This window comes from Leguminivora glycinivorella, chromosome 1, assembly GCF_023078275.1.
Source record: "Leguminivora glycinivorella isolate SPB_JAAS2020 chromosome 1, LegGlyc_1.1, whole genome shotgun sequence".
NCBI classification, from domain to species: Eukaryota; Metazoa; Arthropoda; class Insecta; order Lepidoptera; family Tortricidae; genus Leguminivora; species Leguminivora glycinivorella.
In genome coordinates, this window is record NC_062971.1 from 11,364,019 (window position 1) to 11,386,202 (window position 22,184).

At 37.4% G+C, this 22,184-nt stretch overlaps 1 protein-coding gene and 1 non-coding gene across 3 annotated transcripts in view; both read left to right on the forward strand.

Annotated features, from left to right (window-relative positions):
- LOC125229228 overlaps positions 1-22,184 on the forward strand; it is a 356,537-nt gene that overhangs the window by 286,171 nt on the left and 48,182 nt on the right. The gene's annotated exons all lie outside the window — the stretch shown is intronic.
- Positions 16,736-16,874, forward strand: LOC125233975. The gene has a single exon (XR_007177914.1). It is a non-coding gene; the product is annotated as a U4 spliceosomal RNA (small nuclear RNA).

The window sequence follows — 22,184 nt, forward strand, 5'->3', positions numbered from 1 at the left end:
CTCCTATATTCATATGATTACTGCTAGCAGTAATCCTATGAACCTATAGACAAATAGACTTTCTCATCGTTACTCAAATGAACTTAATTTGGATACCGCTGACAATAATCTAATTGACAGATTTAAGTGCTGGAGTAGAAAAAGGAATAAGTATAATTTTGATATAAAAATTTAGATCTGCTCGGCTTTACATTTCCCCAATCAATAGCTATTTCTGAACCTACATCAGAAATAAACTTATCGATTAGACTTAGACATATTATTAATCGACCTTGTAGCTTAATATCGATCTCTTTTCAATAATAAGAATTCCATTTGTCATAATATTAGTAAGTATCACGAATTAGAAATTAAGTCAAGGTTGATTCATTGATAAAGGTACCCACATACTTTTTAATTAAATTTAAAGTAGCTGGCTAATATATGTAAATCAATAATGTAATGTATGTTTAAATTAGTAGGTACTAAATATTTTTGTTTGTCTATACAGTACATTTGCATTTAAAGTAATAAGTAGCTGTACTCCATACATATACAATTTGTATTACGACTAACGAGTAAAGAGATCAATGAAGGCTGTCTGACGTGCAACCCCAATCATGATAGCGCAAAATATTAGCATGATTGTTGAACGGCTTCGCCCGTGGGTGTTACACTACACGAAGGATTGGACAATTTTATTACTAGCCGAGGTGAACAGCCTGCGAAATGCCGGGCTGCTCTTTTAATTCAGTAGCCCATAATTTTTCTCTTTATTGTCTATTAATTTTATAGTTCACTGGACGTGTCCGCTACTGAGATGTGTTTGACCCACTTAGTATATCTTGAATCTTGTTACGTTTACTACTAGTTGGTTTGAAATTTTGCAACATTTATTTTAGATTATGAAACTTGCTGCTTATTCAAATACCAGATTGGATCTGTCTGTACTTTGGTTTAAATTAGTTACTAGCACACTTTTTTTACTAACACTGATTTTTATTTTTATTTTGCGGTGTACTTATCAAGGATATATTTCAGACATGGCATCATTAATAACCAAACACTTTGTTAATTACACTAGGAAGTTTAATATCTTATTGCAGGTGGAGCCAAGGCCTCCGGTATTACGTACTAAGTAATTATAATGATTAACTTCATTGTTAGGCCTGTCAGTCAAATTTTCCTCTCCAACTATAACGATTACGCCATTGCGTCAGTTTCAATGGTTTTGAAATCATTTTCGTTGTTTTTCTTCATTTGAATTGAACTCTTTCTAAGTATGTTGTTCACGTACACTTCGTCTACAAGTGTGTTGTTCACACTTAGTTATAATGCTATATTGCTTTGATTATTTGCTGCTTATGTATTATTTACATATAATAACCAGTAATTAGCACCACTATCAACGATCTATGATTATTTGAATGCTATAATTTCTACTTACTTATTTTCTGCACCAGGTGATAATGAAGAAGACACTTTTTTCACATACGTCTATTGCACTGCTTTATTTCTACATTCCCGTCTCACGATGTAATTCCCATTAAGCAATTTCCCGATGTGGCCAACCGCAAAACACCTAATTGCACGTTGTATAATATCACTGTTTAGATCATAGCGGGCCATCTGTCTCTCGGATACATCACTATCATCAATCTATCAACACATAATGTGCGATATTTGAATAATGATCTTTTTATATTGCGTTATTCCAGAATTTACCATTGTGTAATAATTACACTAACCTCACGCCTATTGTTATTTTAAAAAGTTGTACAGAATTTGCAACACGTTAAATTTACAACTACTTCTGTTGACCGTTCAATGGAAACATTTCTGTACAATATTGCAATTCAATGGCCATGTGTTGAAACTGAAGGGCTTCTGTTAACATATGAAAACTAACAATATAATCTCCTGTTTCTCATTACAAAACTCTTGAGACTTTGTACGCAACATTATTGTGTAGGGTTATTGTTTGAACTATCGAATTCCAATGTTACTGGGCTTCATTGGTAAAAGTGTATTGAGCCTACACTACATATTCAGCATCCATTACCTGCTCGGTATGGTATGATTGATGTTGTATGTTTTAAACAGCAAGAGTTATGGATCGTTTACAATTTCAAGCATTATTTGTACTTCCAATTCTGGGCCCTTGAACTCAGTGGCTTGTGGAGTTTAAAACAAATATTATTTCTGCGTACTTTATACAATACTTTGTTGATACTAAAAACGTTAACGGTGTAATACATTGTATTTTTATTTGTTACAGGTAACTTTTTGGTGTTCCCATGCTTATGCTATTTAGCAAAAATGCCCCCATTCAACAAGAGGTTTGACTTCACATTAGATATGGAACGATTCATCGTTCTATAGGCTGTAATGTCTTTTATTACCAGTTGCTTATCGAGACCAATTTAGACCACTGTTGTTCAGCAATTAATAATATCTGCAGTAAATATTTCTCTATTGTTACTATTATTATTGGCCGTGGTAGATTTATAACAACGGGTCTGTACACCATTTAGAGCCAGAACGTCTTTGGTGAATTTGATCTAATGGTACTTAAAACGTTATCGACTGTACTTGACGTGTAGCGTAATTATTCAAAGCGAAGCCTGCGAAGGCTTTAGTGCCATATGAAAATGAAAATGAAAATGAAATATTTATTTTTCAAGTAGGCATATTACAATGCGCATATGAACGTCAAATAAAGCTACGCCGGCTCTAACCCTACGCCTCAGCCTCAGCCTTTAACATCAATGATTTTTTTAAGTAGTTCTTAAGAGCTGGGAGGGGTAATCTCAAAGCAGTGTCAGGTAACTTATTATAAAAATGAATGCATTGCCCAACAAATGACTTCTGTACTTTACGGACACGAAACTTCTTTATGGCAAGCTTATTTTTGTTTCTAGTGTTATAATTATGGATATCAGAATTCTTAGTGAAACAGTCTAAATTCTTAACAACATAAATTATACTATCATAAATGTATTGGGAAGCTACAGTTAAGATATTAATTTCTTTGAAGAGTTCTCTTACTGATTCACGTGTTCCTAAGTTGTAAATAGAACGAATGGCTCTCTTTTGTAATACAAAGATAGTCTGTATGTCAGCTGCTTTGCCCCAAACCAGAATACCGTATGACATTACACTGTGAAAATAACTATGATACACTAGGCGAGCTGTCTCAACATTAGTCAGTTGCCTGATTCTCCTAACGGCGTATGCGGCTGAACTTAATTTGCTTGCTAGTTTCTTTATATGAGGACTCCATTGTAGATTTTTGTCCAATGTTAAACCAAGAAACAGTGTTGTATCTACCATCTCTAAGCATTCATCATTCAAAAGTATTTTTGTATCGATTGGTTTAACATTCGGCAGAGAAAATCGAATACATTTGGTTTTCTTAGAATTAAGAAGTAAATTGTTGACAGTAAACCACTGCAGTACATCAGCTAACGTGCTATTAATTACATTGTAATCCGTAGATTTTCGGTCAACATTAAAAAGCAGTGATGTATCATCAGCAAAAAGTACTATTTCACAAAAGTTTTTCACTATACATGGCAAATCATTTATATAAACCAAAAACAGGAATGGACCTAAAATTGAGCCTTGTGGCACTCCTAATTGGACTACAGTCCCGCTAGAGCGAGTTTTGTTAACAACTACTGTTTGTGTTCTATTGCTAAGGTAAGAAGACATAAAGTTTAGGGCATTTATAGACAAACCATAATGTTCTAATTTCAAAATGAGCGTTCCATGATCCACACAATCAAAGGCTTTTGAAAGATCACAAAATATGCCAATTGCATCACAAGAATTTTCCCAAAAATTATATATATGTTTAATGAGTACCGAAGCAGCATCGGTCGTGGAACGGCCCCTTGTGAAACCGAACTGTTTGCTTGTAAGTAATCTATGTCTGTTGAAGTGTCCCAGTAGATCATTTAACATTAGCTTCTCAAAGACTTTACTTAGTACAGGAAGTATTGATATGGGACGGAAATTGGTTATATCACTCGAATCACCCGATTTAAAAAGCGGTATGACTTTGCTACATTTCATAAGATCTGGAAAGGTGCCTTGTGAAATTGAAATATTATATATTACGGCCAAGTAAGGTGCTATTATATCTATGACATGACTAATTACTTTAACTGATGTTCCCCATAAGTCTTCCGTTTTCTTTAAATTGAGTGACTTGAATGTTTTAACAATATTTACAGAGTCTACTTGACTAAATTCAAATGAATTATTACATTTCTTAACATTAGCACAAAGTAATGAATGGGCTTGAGCCGCAGAAGAATGTAAACATTTTGTGGTGTTAACGGCTATTTTGAGAAATAATCTTCGAATGCCGAGGCAACATCGCTGTTCGACACTATTTGTTGATTATCTGATACAATGTTGACTTGACAATCGCGTGATTTACATTTACCAGCTTCTTTATTTATAATACTCCAAGTTGTTTTCACTTTGTTGTCCGACACTTTCAATTTAGAACTAATAAAGTTTTTCTTGGCAGTTAAACACACTTTCTTGAAGATTCTTGAGTAGTTACTTACATAGTCCAGGAATTCTGAATTCTTGTTCAGCTCTCTCTCACCATAAAGTTCATAAAGTCTTTTTCTACTTTTGTGAATACCTACAGTAGCCCATTCACTAAACTTTGTTTTAACTTTTGACCCACTAATAGATTTCACTTTGAAATTGTTATTAAATTGATTAAGAATTACATTGAAAACATCTTGATACAAATGATTACAGTCATAATGCGAAAATGGTATTATAGACAAACTATGTAGAATTTCATTTTTGAATGATTCCAAGCGAGATCCAGTAATGGGTCTATATGTTATTGTTTGTGGAGTATCATGAATAACGTTTAAGAAAGCTGCCCTTTGGCCGCTGTGATCGGAATGAAAACAGTTAAATAATTTCTTATCTATACATTCACAGTTACAAAAAATATTATCTAGGCATGTTGCACTAGTCACACCTACCCGGGTAGGTTCAAGAAATAAATTAAATAAATTAAATGATTTAAACAAACAGAACATTTTAACAGTATTACTAGATGACTCGAGCAAGTTAACATTAAAATCTCCACATACAATAACATGTTTTTGGCCCTTGCATACTAAATTCAGAACATTTTCCATTGTAGATTCAAATATGCTGAAGTCAGCTGATGGTGGTCTATAAACACATACAATAATATATCTGTCTAATTCAACACATGAAATTTCTATAGTTCTTTCTATGGAATATTTTACAACATCTTTGCGCTCTTTACACTTCATACAATTTTTAACAATAATAAGGGAGCCACCATGAGCAGCAGATTTTCTGGCAAAAAAACTAGCTAATTTAAAATTAACATAATCAAATATCAACTGTTCTTGTTTCAACCAATGTTCAGTAATACACATAACTTCAACATTATTACTATCTAAAAATAATCCTACTTCTAATTCTTTGCTGGAAAAACCCTGAATATTCTGGTGAACAACGTTCATATTCAGGTGTTTTTCCGCTGTCTTACAATCTAGTTTAAATGAGGCATGGGGTCCTTGGCTTTGTCAGCTGACTGAGACTTATATATAACACTATTACATCTATTTGGCTCAATATTGAAGGCCAATAACTCCACTAAATATACAAATAATTTCTTTGGCAAAAATACCTTCCGTGGAGCTAGCATGAAGCGCTCAATGAATTTATTTAAGTCAAAGAAATGGTACTTTTTATTAACAGCTATGGCATGGTACATTAAAGAATTATAGTAAGCTATCTTACAATTATAGTCATATGATACATTTTCTGCATAAGGTAGTGCACATAATATAATTTTCCCCACACCAGATTTTTCAATAACATTTAGTGTGGACATCAATTTATCTATGCTAAGCTTATCTACATTAAGACTATTTCCTAATAAAATTACTAATGTAGTACTGCTATCATAACATCCCTTTGAAATAAGGTCACATAAATGAGACAAAGTAATGTTTTGATAACAGTAATTTGTCACTTGTTGCTCTAACTGGTAGCTTAATAATGGGCCCATTCATCATAATCTTTATCAGATCGACGGGTTATTGCTCCCGGGTGCGATTTATCGGAATACATATAACTCACATACCATGCAGTATTTGAGTATAACAAACATAATAAATTACTTTCTAACTAGTTGTGTGTATCAAAAACATAAATATGGTATCGATTGTAAATATGTAAAACAAGTTGGTAGTTCATGTTCGTGACGTCTTCTCGTTCAAATGCAGAGTTGATGAATGCAACACAACACACCCTTTAAGGGTATACGATTTGAATGATTGCAGCTTGTCGCCTGCGGCTGTTGACTTGAAATCCACGTAATATTATAATGCATGAGAGATCTTTCACTTCGATTTTGTTGCACAACTTTTACGTATATGTACCTTAGAGTAGCTAATTTTGTAATCTCTTTTAGGTTTGCATGAAGATTTAAGTTCTGCGACTTCATACTCGTATATGTTTATAATATGTGTTATATATTTGTCCTGAAACTTGTTCCCAGACTTAGACGATCAAAGTTTAACTAACCGAGAAACCTCTACAAATATGATAACAGTTGGTCTTACTTTATTCTTAACGCATCCCATCCTTTTATAGCGTTCCTTCTTATTTTATTACATTATCCCAGTAACTTCACGAAGCATATGGCTATTTCATAACTCGGCCCCTCGTGCACAGCAGCTGCGCCTGCGCCTCCCATAAACACGTGTTCCACGACTACTGCCAAGTTTGGATAAAAGGCCCTAAGTGTATATGGGCATTTGACATTTGTCTGCCCTTTTGCATTGGTGTGAAGCAACCCCAACCTTTATTACACATATCGTTTAGATTGATGCATTGAGAAAAGAAAATACTGTATGCGTTTGTTATTTTTGCGACTTACAAATAGTTATTCAAGTGCAGTAACAGTAATAAACTTGTTTATTATGGGCATTATGTTTATCAAAGATTGCATTACATCAGCTGATGACGTAGGTATCAATAATAATATTGAGCCAGCTAATTTAAAATACATACCTTACCTTAGACAAGCTGTATATTGAAATTATTGAAACCTGACAAAGATATAAAAAGCCTGGTGATAAAATTGCTGTAGTCGTTATTACTACCTACTACAGTACTAACTAAGTACATACTAACCATTGCTTATAAACCTGATGTGAGCGTGCGACCCAGGGACCGGCCCGCTATCCCTTATACGGGGTTTTGTATGGGTATTTCGTTAGGCTTAACTTACCCTACCCTTTTGGCGCGATACCCTTTCATTTTGCTTTTAAAGCCCTAACGAAAGCGCTTACCTAAAATAGCCCAATACCCTTGTAGATAAAATAAGGTTCAATTTTCAATACCAAATCCGTCCGTCCGTCCGCGAATAATCTCAGTAACCGTTAGCACTAGAAAGCTGAAATTTGGTCCCCAATATGTATATCAATCACGCCAACAGAGTGCAAAAATAAAAAATGGAAAAAAATGTTTTATTAGGGTACCCCCTACATGTAAAGTGGGGGCTGATAATTTTTTTCATTCCAACCCCAACGTGTGATATAATTATTGTTGGATAGGTATTTAAGAATGAATAAAGGGTAAATACTAAGATTGCTTTTTGATATTATTAATATTTTCGGAAATAATCGCTCCTAAAGGAAAAAAAAGTGCGTCCCCCCCCCTCTAACTTTTGAACCATAAGTTTAAAAAATATGAAAAAAATCACAAAAGTAGAACTTTGTAAAGACTTTCTAGGAAAATTGTTTTGAACTTGATAGGTTCAGTAGTTTTTGAGAAAAATATGGAAAACTTCGGAACCCTACACTGAGCGTGGCCCGACACGCTCTTGGCCGGTTTTTTTATCGGACTTGTCAGCTGATGCTGAACTCTGGCTGTACCTAGGGGAACTCGGGATTAGTGTAACACAGCCAAACGCTGTTTTCGTCATCGGACTTGTCTTGATGAGTACTCGAGTGAGCAGTACCCGAAGTCCAGCTGATGCTGAACCCTGGCTGCACCTAGGGGAACTTGGGTTTAGTGTAACCCAGGCAAACGCTGTTTTCGTCATCGGACTTGTCTTGTTGAGTACTCGAGCAAGCAGTACCCGAAGTCCAGCTGATGCTGAACCCTGGCTGTACCTAGGGGAACTCGGGATTAGTGTAACACAGGTAAACGCTGTTTTCGTCATCGGACTTGTCTTGATGAATACTCGAGTGAGCAGTACCCAAAGTCCAGCTGATGCAGAACCCTGGCTGCACCTATGGGAACTCGGGTTTAGTGTAGCACAGGCAAACGCTGTTTTCGTCATCGGACTTGTCTTGATGAGTACTCGAATGAGCAGTACTCAAAGTCCAGCTGATGCTGAACCCTGGCTGCACCTAGGGGAACTCGGGTTTAGTGTAACACAGGCAAACGCTGTTTTCGTTATCGGACTTGCCTTGATGAGTACTCGAGTGAGCAATACCCAAAGTCCAGCTGATGCTGAACCCTGGCTGCACCTAGGGGAACTCGGGTTTAGTGTAACACAGGCAAACGCTGTTTTCGTCATCGGACTTGTCTTGATGAGTACTCGACTGAGCAGTACCCGAAATTTAGCTGATGCTGAACCCTGGCTGCACCTAGGGGAACTTGGGTTTAGTGTAACCCAGGCAAACGCTGTTTTCGTCATCGGACTTGTCTTGATGAGTACTCGAGCAAGCAGTACCCAAAGTCCAGCTGTTGCTGAACTCTGGCTGCACCTAGGGGAACTCGGGTTTAGTGTAACACAGGCAAACGCTGTTTTCGTCATCGGACTTGTCTTGATGAGCACTCGAGTGAGCAGTACCCGAAGTGTAGCTGATGCTGAACTCTGTTTGCACCTAGGGGAACTCGGGTTTAGAGTAACACAGGCAAACGCTGTTTTCGTCATTGGACTTGTCTTAATGAGTATTTGGGTGAGCTGTACCCAAGATAGAGCTGATGCTGAAACCTGGCTGTACCTAGGGGAACTCGGGTTTGGTGTAACATAGGCAAACGCTGTTTGCGTCATCGGACTTGTCTTGACGAGGACTTGGGTACGCAATAGCCAAGACAGCGCTGTAGCTGAGCCCTGGCGGTATCTAGGGCAACTCTAGTTTCGGTGCATTATAATATAGAAATATTTCATGCAATGTCAAGTTAGGCATAAAACATTATATTAACTGTCAAAAATCCTACCAGAAGTGAATATTAACATCAAGTAGTTATAACAAATTTATTAATTTGCCATATATAAAACACTTTATGTCTAAAACAATACGTATGTATATCCATTTGAATATCAAAATTAAGTACAGTCGATTTCACTAATAGTCACACAGGGAATAAAGAGAATACTGGAGTTCCAAGCGTCCATAGACTGCGGTAACTATTTACTATCAGACGGGCTGTGTGCTTGATTGCCACCAGAAAAGTATTTCTGTTTCAAACGATCTTCATAGAATTCACAACAATCAACAGAAATAGTTTGACAGATTCTATGGTACTACTCAACTCAACCAAGTACCAGTCATAAAGACGAGTCTAAGATATTTTACACAAAACATACACTATTGCACCGAACCTGAGTTCCCCTAGGTACCACCAGGTCTCAGCTACAGCGCTGGCTTGGGTACTGCGCACCCAAGTCCTCATAAAGGCAGGGCCTATAACGAAAACCGGGTTTGTCTATGTTGCACCAAACCTAAGTTCCCCTAGGTAGACATAGACATAGACATAGACATTTTATTAATAATATTATAAATATTACACGTTCAACAATAAAATTATTTAACAGCAATTAAATTAAGATTATTACAATTTCAGTCTAGTTATAATTTCGAATTTTTAATTGAAAGGTGCATTCATTGATTATATTACATATGATATGTCATTTAGATTTGTTAATTTGATTTTATACATAATTATTATTTTATTCTAATATAAGTTATTTGGTAGGTCAAAGAAATCTTTTATGTCATAGAAGGAGTATTCTAAGAGCCACCTTCTTAACTTTTTTAAAAATTGGTGGGTACTGCCTGCATTTTTTATTTCTGCTGGTAGTTTGTTGAAGACTCTAGGTCCTATGTGAGACATGATTTTAGACGACTTAGTCAGTTTGGTAGTATGAGTTTGGAGTTGATTTTTCGAGCCCTGTCTGGTGCGAGTGATTTTTTTGAACGGGTAAGAGTCCAAATTTTCATTGACGTGCTTTGCCACGTCGTAAATGTACTGAGAAGGCAGTGTGAGAATATTGTTCTTTTTGAATAGGTTTTGAGCCGGAGTACGAGGTGGAACGGAAGATATAATGCGGACAGCTCGCTTTTGCAGAATGAAGACGCGTCGCCATTCGGCTGCCGTAGCCCATAATTCTAAACCGTAACACATAACTGAGTGGAAAAGTGAGTAGTAACACGAACGGAGTTCTTTGGAGGGTAGGACTCGGGATAGTCGACCCAAGGCATAGCATGCACCAGATAGTTTACCACATAAATTATCTATGTGAGCGTCCCATTTGAGACCGAAATCCAGTGTGATGCCTAAAAATTTGCTGTGTTGTACCTGTGGTAGTGTAGTGCCATTAATGACAATGTTAAGCGGATCGGGAGGTCTCCCACCAAGGTTAATGTGGAGGATTTGTGTTTTGGTTAAGTTTAACACTAAACCGTTTACGCGGAACCAGCCGAGCAGTCTATACAGCCAGAGTTCAATATCAGCTCTACCTTGGTTACTGCTCACTCAAGTACTCATCAAGACAAATCCGATGACGAAAACAGCGTTTCCCTATGTTGCACGAAACCCGAGTTCCCCTAGAAATAGCCAGGGTTCAGCATCAGCTCTACCCTGGTTACTGCTCACTCAAGTACTCATCAAAACAAGTCCGATGACGAAAACAGCGCTTGCCTATGTTACACCAAACCCGCGTTCCCCTGGGAAAAGCCAGGGTTCAGCATCAGCTCTACCTTGGTTACTGCTCACTCAAGTACTCATCAAGACAAGTCCGATGACGAAAACAGCGTTTGCCTATGTTGCACGAAACCCGAGTTCCCTTAGGAATAGCCAGGGTTCAGCATCAGCTCTACCTTGGTTACTGCTCACTCAAGTACTCATCAAGACAAGTCCGATGACGAAAACAGCGTTTGCGTATGCTGCACGAAACCAGAGTTCCCCTAGGAATAGCCAGGGTTCAGCATCAGCTCTACCTTGGTTACTGCTCACTCAAGTACTCATCAAGACAAGTCCGATGACGAAAACAGCGCTTGCCTATGTTACTCCAAACCCGCGTTCCCCTAGGAATAGCCAGGGTTCAGCATCAGCTCTACCTTGGTTACTGCTCACACAAGTACTCACCAAGACAAGTCCGAGGAAGAAAACAGCGCTTGCCTATGTTACTCCAAACCCGCGTTCCCCTGGGAAAAGCCAGGGTTCAGCATCAGCTCTACCTTGGTTACTGCTCACTCAAGTACTCATCAATACAAGTCCGATGAAGAAAACAGCGTTTGCCTATGTTGCACGAAACCCGAGTTCCCTTAGGAATAGCCAGGGTTCAGCATCAGCTCTACCTTGGTTACTGCTCACACAAGTACTCATCAAGACAAGTCCGATGACGAAAACAGCGCTTGCCTATGTTACTCCAAACCCGCGTTCCCCTGGGAAAAGCCAGGGTTCAGCATCAGCTCTACCTTGGTTACTGCTCACTCAAGTACTCATCAATACAAGTCTGATGAAGAAAACAGCGTTTGCCTATGTTGCACGAAACCCGAGTTCCCTTAGGAATAGCCAGGGTTCAGCATCAGCTCTACCTTGGTTACTGCTCACACAAGTACTCATCAAGACAAGTCCGATGACGAAAACAGCGCTTGCCTATGTTACTCCAAACCCGCGTTCCCCTGGGAAAAGCCAGGGTTCAGCATCAGCTCTACCTTGGTTACTGCTCACTCAAGTACTCATCAATACAAGTCCGATGACGAAAACAGCGTTTGCCTATGTTGCACGAAACCCGAGTTCCCCTTAGGAATAGCCAGGGTTCAGCATCAGCTCTACCTTGGTTACTGCTCACTCAAGTACTCATCAAAACAAGTCCGATGACGAAAACCGCGCTTGCCTATGTTAAACCAAACCCGCGTTCCCCTGGGAAAAGCCAGGGTTCAGCATCAGCTCTATCTTAGGAACTGCTCTGCTCACCCAATTAACTCATCAAGGCGAGTTGGATGACGAAAACTGCTTGTTTTTATGTTGGCAATTAACGTTTTCAATGTGTAATGTTAATGGTTAATTGTATTGATTGTCGGCCAACACTGTATATTTACATGCATACATACTTACATATTTACATAATTATATTCATACATACATACCTACATACATTCATACATACCTACATACATTCATACGTACGAACATACATACTGATCTATGGGCGACGATGATCATTTACCAGCCATCAGTCCCTTGTCTCTCAGTTCATTAAAAATAATTTCTAGCCGTGTTCTACTTTTATCCAACGAAAACATGTTTCGTTGCAAAATTAAAAATGGGGCGCAAAGTGCGGAGTGGCAACAGCGCATTTTCCTTCCTGTTCTTACAATAGCTTAGATTCATAATCCTGTCTCTTTCACGCAAGGCTCGACTACGCTTTAACAAAAGGGAAAGCCTTATAAATAGCGCTTAAAATAAGGGTAACCCTTATTAAAGGATTGCAAGCCGTATCGGATAGCGGTAAGCCAATGCACAGGGCTAGCTTTATTGTTTTGCTAAGTTTTTTGTAAGGGCTAGTCAAATGAATGGGCTTGCAGTTCGAAAGGGAGAGCCTCTCGATTGGGTCGTCCTTACGTTAGGGATTCCCAATGAAAGGCTTGTAGCGCGGAAGGGGTTGTCCGGTCCCTGGTGCGACCTCTAATGAATTGGTTTCTATGATATGCAATTTGCATCCGTACAATCTCATCCAGTCATCGATACAGCCTGTGAGGCAAGACGAGTAGTTAATAGAAACAGAAAGCGAACGCAACTTGTAAAAGTTGTAAATCAAATGCGAATCGAAATTCATCTATTGCAAATTGGCTGCGTATGATACGACGTGATACGCGCGGTCATTACTATGATTTGCGGTGGGATTGACTTCGACACAGTGCACAGATAAAATACTCGTTCATTCGTATATATGCATTTTAGAACTATCTGCTATTTTAAACAGCTTAAATAAATTCATACAACGACGCCTATAAAATGGTGGTATTCAAATATACTAACAATTTCAGGGATTATAAATATGAAGATAATTTATCCTTAACGATTTTTTGGTTTCTATTGTCCACCTAGGAATATACAGTATAAATATACCTTAATATTCTTAAATAATAGTAACTTATTCACCAAAATAGAGATTACTACTTCCTTAATTGTTCTTTTCTGCGCTACGTAACGTAAACAGAGGAAAATTAGGCAACAATTATGTAGCTTTTTAGTTAATAAGACTAGGTGTATTACTTACCTAATCGCGGTATCTCAGTAACACTAAGTCTTGTTACAAGCCGTTATGTAGTCGTATCGAAAATAAAACGGTTTCCAAATGATTGAAAGTTTTCCGAAAAGCTTTATTTATTTGCGACAGAAACAATTTTGAAGAAACAAGTTGATCTCATAATCTGTGCAGAAAGAGGATATTCGTGTGAAATAATGCTTAGAGAACCAATACTTTCCACGGCGTATTTAATTGTTTTCCCCTCACTAGTGTAAACGAGTTTTGTCTAAGCGGGTAAAAACGATTTTATCCACTAGTGGTATTCTGGCTAAATCACCATCTAAAAGTACAATCTAGTAATTAAGATGATCTACCACCTGTAGAACTACTGAGATTGATAAACGCATTTTTTGCGTTGTATGCAGATGATGATTTTACACTCCTACGAGCATATATTATTGCTACTGCATGGTTCAACTATAGAATCAATGTGTGTTTCAATTCCACACTCGGCAAAATATTGTGGCAAATAACTATTATTGCTAAGCATTTCGCTAAGTTAATACACTTGGTCTGAAATACGAGATGTAGTCGTATGCAGATGATGATTTTACACTCCTACGAATATATCATTGCTACTGCATGTGCAATGTGTGTTGTGGCAATATTGTGGCATCATTGTTCCATCACCGGCGAGAGAACCGTGAAAGTCCTAGCCATCATTGTTCCATCCGCCGCGGTTTTCAATCTCATCGCATTCCGTATAAATACCTTTTATTTGTGTTTCATTACATATGCGAGTTTGTATATGTTAATTATGCATGAGTGTTTGCCTACTTATAACGTTTACATAATTACCATAGTCTGTTCGTTAGTGAAGGTGACATGTCTTAGTTATTTTTGTTGGTTATTGACTTTAATGTCATAAGGATTTTTGTTTAATATTGTTGCATGAAATACGCAAATTATGAAAGTAGCAAATAGGTGCCTATTAATAGTCAGTAGGCGTGTAGATCGATCGCTATTATTTATTGTGTTGAAGGTCTTTAAATATATCTGTAGCATCGGCCTTCGTTTTTCTTATTCAATTACCACAGGATTACAACATCGCCTTAATTTTGATGAGTCATAGCAATCTAGTAATTTAAAACACTTGCGGCTTTGTAATTTCGTCAAAACGTGTCTTGAAGTTGCGATACCTAGTTTACAATTTTATCAAAGTACTATCTTACTAGGGAGAATAAAGTAGCGAACTACATCAAAAATATTTACTTCTGTAAGAGTTTTCTTAAACGTCAAATCTAACTTGCTAGGTCAGTACCTAGTATAGAATACAGTAAGCACATTCATTGTAATAGCTAAACATTTAAACACTCCGCAATGAATGTGCTTACTGGATTACTGAAAATTTGTAGTGATGATGTCTGTTAAGAAGCTACGGGAGCGAAAATGCTAAAATGGAAAGGAGACCTTTCAATTTGGGAATTTTAGTTAAATATACTAGTGTTATTAACTAGACTTATCGAAAAAAAAACTCATTTAAAAGATATTGCGAAAAAATCTTTAAAATGAGGTTCCGCTCTCGACTGTTTCCTCCTTCAAAACTTATTTAAACGGAACGAAATTTGAGAATCTGAATAACAATGAAATAATCTGTGTCGGACCGTTTAGATTTTTTGGCTAATTGTTACCGATCTTGAGTATTCGTATCGTTTTTAGAAACTTTTGATTGGCTCTAGCGTCTTTTAAAATAAAAATAGAAAAAAAATCAAAACGGTCCAACACAAATAAAAATAATAATAATCTGTGTTGAAAAAAATCATTCTATCTTCAAAAACCAGGGAGGAAATAGTCGAGAGCGTTTGTATGGAGAATTGACCTGTATCGTGTCGTCTTAATATGCTAAATATCGATAAGATATTCCACTATTGCTTTACAAACCTGGCAGTTTGCGAATCAAGTGTCTAATGAAGCTATGTTCAAATAAAAATAAATATGGTAATAATCCAATTCATTGTTTATGAAATATGTTTGACCTTGCTTTCCATTTGATGCACATTGCACATTCGGCCATTGTGTTGCCAACCGCACATTAACTTCACAACAAACAATTGAGCGTTCATGAATCTCATTGTCGATTTCTGATTTCACAGCATCAATTTGATTTTGTTTATCTAACCTGTAACAACATGCAAAAGTGTTACATAGGTGACCTTATGAATCTTATGATGTGTTAGCTTACTTCCCCGATTCGCTGTGGTGTCATTTCGCAAGTTTGCTATGGCTGTCAGCTGTCAGTGCGTTTGCAGAGTTTGCACGCATGTTGCGTCGCTTCGTTTGTTTATCTTTGAGATTTTGAGAAGTTCCTATATTTACTATGGAAGCATGAGTTCTTTTAGATGCCATTTCAGTAAAACAGTTAGTTATGTGTCCTAATGGGGTCGAAATACAACTACTTAAACTTGATCACAAAATGTCCCCCTTACTTTTAAATAAATCAAACTTCGTTTAAAATATCGAGTGATAATTCTCAGCATTGAGCAAGAATTCTTCTTTAAAAGGAGTATTTCAGCATACCACATTTATAGAGAAAATACGATGGTGTTTTGTGGCCGGCCTTTTGATATCTCGCCTTTTTGTTCCCGGTCGTGTTCGTGAAAACAAGCTCGCTTGTATAGCTCATAATAGCAAAGATTCCCGTTTACCCATTGATTGAAGTCATGGCTCATCGCACGCCACGGCCAAAAATGTTAAACGCCTGCTGTATTCTACACAATTATCACAATCATTGAACTCCGGTAGTCTGGTACTATTTTCTAAAAACACGCAATTTTACTACAATAGGTGGTTTATTTCCCATTATAATCTCAGTATCTACCTGCTTATAAGAGTCATAAAATAAAAACTGGCAACTTTTCTTCCAAGACCAACGAAGCCGTTAGTTCCCATCGTCAAGTAATTATTTTAATATTTCAGCGTTCTAATAACTACAGACTCAGAGATTTTGTTACCGATTTCATTTATATGTTTTTACAACGTAGCGTAGCTTCATATAAACAGGTATTTTAATTGTGCGCAATGTACTCTTTACCGCAAGAACTTGGAACATCATGGTCCACTTTTTATGCGTGTACAGTAGTTGCAAGATCCCACAATAGATGGCGCTGGCGTCGAGATAGAACACGCTATCGTTTGGTCGACGTAGTTTCATGGGGTGCCCCGCGTTTTTGTGATTAAAGTAACTTTGCGCAGAGGCAATATCGTAACCAATGAGGTTAATCCGAGGTGCGATTATTGCTAGTTGAAAACTTTACCAATACCCCGCCGTGTGGACGTGAAATACCGTCCGCTATGGCAATTTTTGAATGGCCGTGAAGGCCTCAAAATCCGTTAAAATTTAGAAAATATAGTAATTTGGAGGCATATCCTTCTATCAATACTAATATTATAAATGGGAAAGTGTGTGTGTCTGTTTGTTTGTCCGTCTTTCACGAGAAAACGGGACGACGAATGAACCTGATTTTTTAAGTGGAGATAGTTGAAGGGATGGAGAGTAACATAGGCTACTTTTTGTCTCTTTCTAACCACCCACTTCTCTAAAACGGGGGGTGGAAGTGGTGCATTCCGCAATTTTCGAATTTAACGCGAGCGAAGCCGCTCCAGACATGATGCAAAAAGCTTGTAAAGACACGGTTGTAAGCTTATAGGGAAAATCTAGTAGCTTTATAAACAGAAAAATAGATACCGTACACTAAAGAAAAATAATGATACGTGTTTATAATTTATATACTACTTAAATAAAAAAAAACAAATCAAAAAATATGTAACAAAATACTTTGATATGTTATGTTACATACGAATTTAGCTTTGTTTATTACATTTCCGCAACATTTCTCGCTTCGCTTCTATCATAACTATGCAGACCCCACGTGTCGCGGTTTAAAATTTATTATCTAAACGCGAATTGCAAGCGAATATTTGACATATCCCATAAACTTCATTCTCTGAGTCGACGTTAATTTCCCATAGAGTCAACATTAATTTGCCATAGGTACGGTAAATGGAGAGCCCGGTTAATTGCAACACCGTTGATACGTAGTACGTAGCTGATGTTGACACGATGCGTGGAAGAAGGTAATTGCGCTAATTTGTGCCAGTCGTCTGCTGTGGGAATTAGAAATTGGGGTTCAACTGATTTATGAGCTTATCCTTACGTTTTTATAGATAAAGCGTCTTGAGTAGGTACTCGTTCTCATAATTTAATACACTGGAAAGGATTTTAAGTAGTTTATTATATTGAATTAATAGATGTAAGTACCTACATTTGATTGTGCTCTATTCTATATGATTGTTCTCCCTATTATAAAATGTATAACTAATGCGGCATACGTGCAACTAGGTAAATTTTATTCGAAGCTTTCATAGCTGACCAATCATATCATAGCAGGTGGCGATCCAAAGTATTATGATAATGTTTTCATGTCAGCTAACCCCGCTGGTCAATTGGCTGTATTGAGCACAAGCTATCATGTCAAGTGTAATAGGATTAGTCGCCTGCCCCAGTGTAAATACGGCGCAGCCATCGCGGATTAACAGTAAATTGAGTATTTCCGAAGCTGACGTACTTAGAAAATTGCGCTTTGGCATATCCAAGACCCGTAGTACTGCCTCGCGTCCGCTCTACCTTTTGCGGTGACATAACCTATATTATAACGGTTCTTGCAATGGATTTCTCTGCGGTCTTTCAAAGAACACCTCTAGAGGTGTTCTGTTGAAATGTTCTCATTGACAGCGTAATTACGCCGTCTGGAGCAATGTTGACAGTAATAAAAAAACGTTTCTCTATGCGAAGCGTCTGCGCACTCTGCGGAATGTTTGTTGACGCTTCCTTAATTTATTCACAATCAACGTCCTTTAGTTCGGGTTTTTGTTCCGTCTTAGTCAAAATAACTACGGTCGAGTTTGGTTGGGTCTTGGAGATCTTGACATCGATTTCTCACGTCTCGTCACGTTGAACGAGCATTTGAAAAACACTGTAAATTAAGAAGCCTTTGTGCGATAGGTACTTAATTGAACAGGTCGTGGATCTGGATTTGCATAAACCTTTGGATCGCGCCCATTTTTGGTAGCAGCATAATTATGAAAAGAAATACAATTTACGGTTATTAAAAAGGAATGATGATGTTTCTTGCCTTTTGTGTGCAATGATTACTTAATTGTACATACATACGTTGCTGCTTGTGATACGGACTGTGGTCAAGCAAATTATAACGACCCTATTGAACTCATGGGCAGAATCAGTTTAACTTTATACCAACGACCAACTCATATACCTAATTCGAATGTGTTCTGTATAACGAAATATGAAAAAGGCGTGCGTGGTCACTTACATTCAAAGTAGAAATCTACACAGTAACTGGACCTACCATAACCAATAAAATGCAAAAAAAGAATAATTTGCAACACAATGCCTTTCCATATTTTCAGGTTGAGCATGTATTCTTAAAATCAAAATCATGGTTATTCACAAGTTACTCCCGGTCATGATTTACACCGCCATTGACCGGTGTTCCAAACATTTCGCTGAAACGCGGACAAGCGCGTGGTTTCTGGACATTCGGCTATTTCCGTACGCCGTCGGCTAAATCCGGCAGCGGCGGCCGATGACTCCGCCGGCACGCCGCATGCGCCGGCGCCGGACCTTGACGTAAACTTGACGTGTGCAATGCAACACTGCATTATCAACTTTTTTGCAATACCGTAAAGATTAATATTAGATAAGCAAGTTCCGTGCAGTATGCTTTGTTCGGGGAAGCCTGGGAATGTTCTAACTTCTAATTGATGCCGATCGCCAACTTTATTAAGTATTCCGACGGAAAACGTTGCGGATGATTACTCAGAAACGATAGTCTACGAGACGATAATGGATCTTCGTGAGAAGATTTTATTAAGTAAACACATCAAGGAAAAGGTGATGAAGTACCTATTCATTTGTTTGATTTTTTAGCGCTACGCACTACTCGACTAGGGAACGCAAATGTTTGCCATTACATTTTCACATATTGTGACCGACCACCCAAATGGACTTTTTCCATTTAAGTACTATTCGTAGTCATTCAAGGCTAATACATGACTGAATAAGTAGGAAGCATTTATTAGAAACTTCTCTTAGATTTCTAGCTATACTCAGTCACTAATTACCATCTGTCGAACAGATCCGCTATTAACCCGTCTTGTAACAATTATGACGTATTGCCTTTTGTATAACCATTAATATATAACTTATTCCAGTAGTCCACGATAAGACACGTCGTTTTTGACACAACAATGAGATGAGATTACGAAATGTATATTGCTTTGTGCGATTGTTTGAAGCACAATTACGAATGGAGTCGGACAGCGGTGATCCGCCGGCCGACGTCAGTAATAATAATAACGCCAATTATAACGAGAACAGTGCACCGAACATTACTCAAACACTAGAAGCGGAACGGTTTCTTCATACACTCCAGTAAGGTCATCAGTTTAATATAGCACTAAGGTCAGTGTGGGGAAGACCGTCTACCCGGAAAGACCGTCTATTGACTATAACTTTTTTGTTTATATATCTACGCCTCTCACACCTCCGAAGGTATACCAGTTTTTCATCCTCAAGCCATTGGTCTTCAGTACATATCCCTAGGACGAACACTAGTTAACAATAATCTTGATTTGTGTTTCGAACTCGAACATCGAGTTCAACATGATTCCGCAAAAAATTTAAATAAAATAGAAGCAGTCGGAAAATTTGTATATTGTATATGTAACGTAGTCATTTAATAACCGTTCTTTCTGACTAGTACTATTAATTTACTTAAAACTTGCTCAATTTCTAGTTTTATGTTCTGAAATATGTAACTTAGAAATTGTGCCTACTCAGAAAGTCCGGCATAAAAGAGAAAGGCAAGACCGGCATATGATAAACAAGGAGTTGCCAACCTTTTTTAGGCTTTATTGGAAATAAGTCGAGTGTAAACAATATCAATATATAAGTACGTTTTTGGCTTATGGTAGTTGTACCGTTTTTGATTTTAACTTCGAAATACAGTTTTGGTAACGATTCGTATGGTGTTACTAAAATCATTCGAAAGTATTAAGTAAAAATAAAATATATGTGACATGGTTGTGAAGAATGATAAGAGGTGAACAGAAGTAAGCCTACACTGCATTATTCATCATCATATTTAAGTTGGTAGAATTATCATAAGTTCTACCCGTTTTTTATTATTTTTGTTTAAGTATATGTAGATTGTGCAAAATGCGGCGACAAATATTTCAAAAGAGAGTAGGGTTTCAAGTTGGTCATTATTGTTATAATCAGCATTACTCAACAGGGACCGTATGGGTACCCTTAAAAACGGTTTTGACCGACTATTTTACGGCTACCCGACCGTTAATTGACATTGCTGACTGTCACTTTGACACAAAAGTCGTCATGGGTGTCATCAAATATGTTTTCGGAGGTGCTGATTTAAAAATTAAACACCACTTTGGAATCTGACATTGCTGAATGTCACTTTGACACAAAAGTGGTCATGGGTGTGGTCAAATAGGTTCTCGGGGGTGATGATTCCAAAATTAATGATCAATTTAGATTTTGAGCACTGTCAGATTTGACGAATTAATCGTCTTATTTTACTCGTTAGTCGATTACTTTTTGCCCAACTCTGGTAGTGACTATAGCAAAACCCAGACATTGCTAAGAAATGTTACCAAACTAATTCACGTACCTAATATCCTAACCTTTACTTAATAACAAAGTTTCAAAAACAAATAAATAGTTGGATTTATATGAGCCTGTAATATCGTGACTAAATTGGACCTGAAAAGAAAAGGTTATGAACCCCATCTACGGGACATATGCCGGTCTTGCCTTATAAATGGAAAAATGCTTATATGTTTAAAATTTCAACGTTATTTTATTAATTATCTAGCACATTCTGCCCTGTTATTACGTAAAATAACAATGATCATGGTTTTGGAACCTAGTCTCATATGAAATTACGCGACAACAAGCACTAGACGGTTTTCCCGTACTCACCGCGGGGGGACGGTCAACCCGCCGAGCCTTAAAAAATGTGATTTTTATCACTTAAAATTACCATATTCCGCCAAAATATTATAAAAGCTTTGTAAAATATAATATTTGCTATCCCATAGGACCATGCGCATTACGCCAGACTACATTAATTATAGAGTTTTATCCACTCAAACTTTATTTCAAATAAACTATGCCGGTCTTGCCCGCACTGACCTTAGCTTCAGATCTTCAATACACACCCTTAAAACAACAACTACATACATCTTTCTACTATTATCTTCGTTGGATACTTGTTTATTTGTTGTTATTATATTCAGGCGCATTCTCCTTACATAATTGTTCTGTATAACCCACTTTCAGATACAAATGATTCTGAATTCGAGTCAATAGCAGAACACGATGTTATTCCGCAAGAAATAATCTTAGTGTTGATTTCAAATTGTACCATTACAATCCAAGAGCATAATGAATGGTTTGAGCACTTGGTGAAGGGTGAACACCTGAGATCCAGGCAAATTATACTACTCGGTGTATAAAACTGTACAGTAGGTACAACCTAGGTTCTGTATTTAGTATTTCAGACATTGTTACATTGTAAATACAAAAATA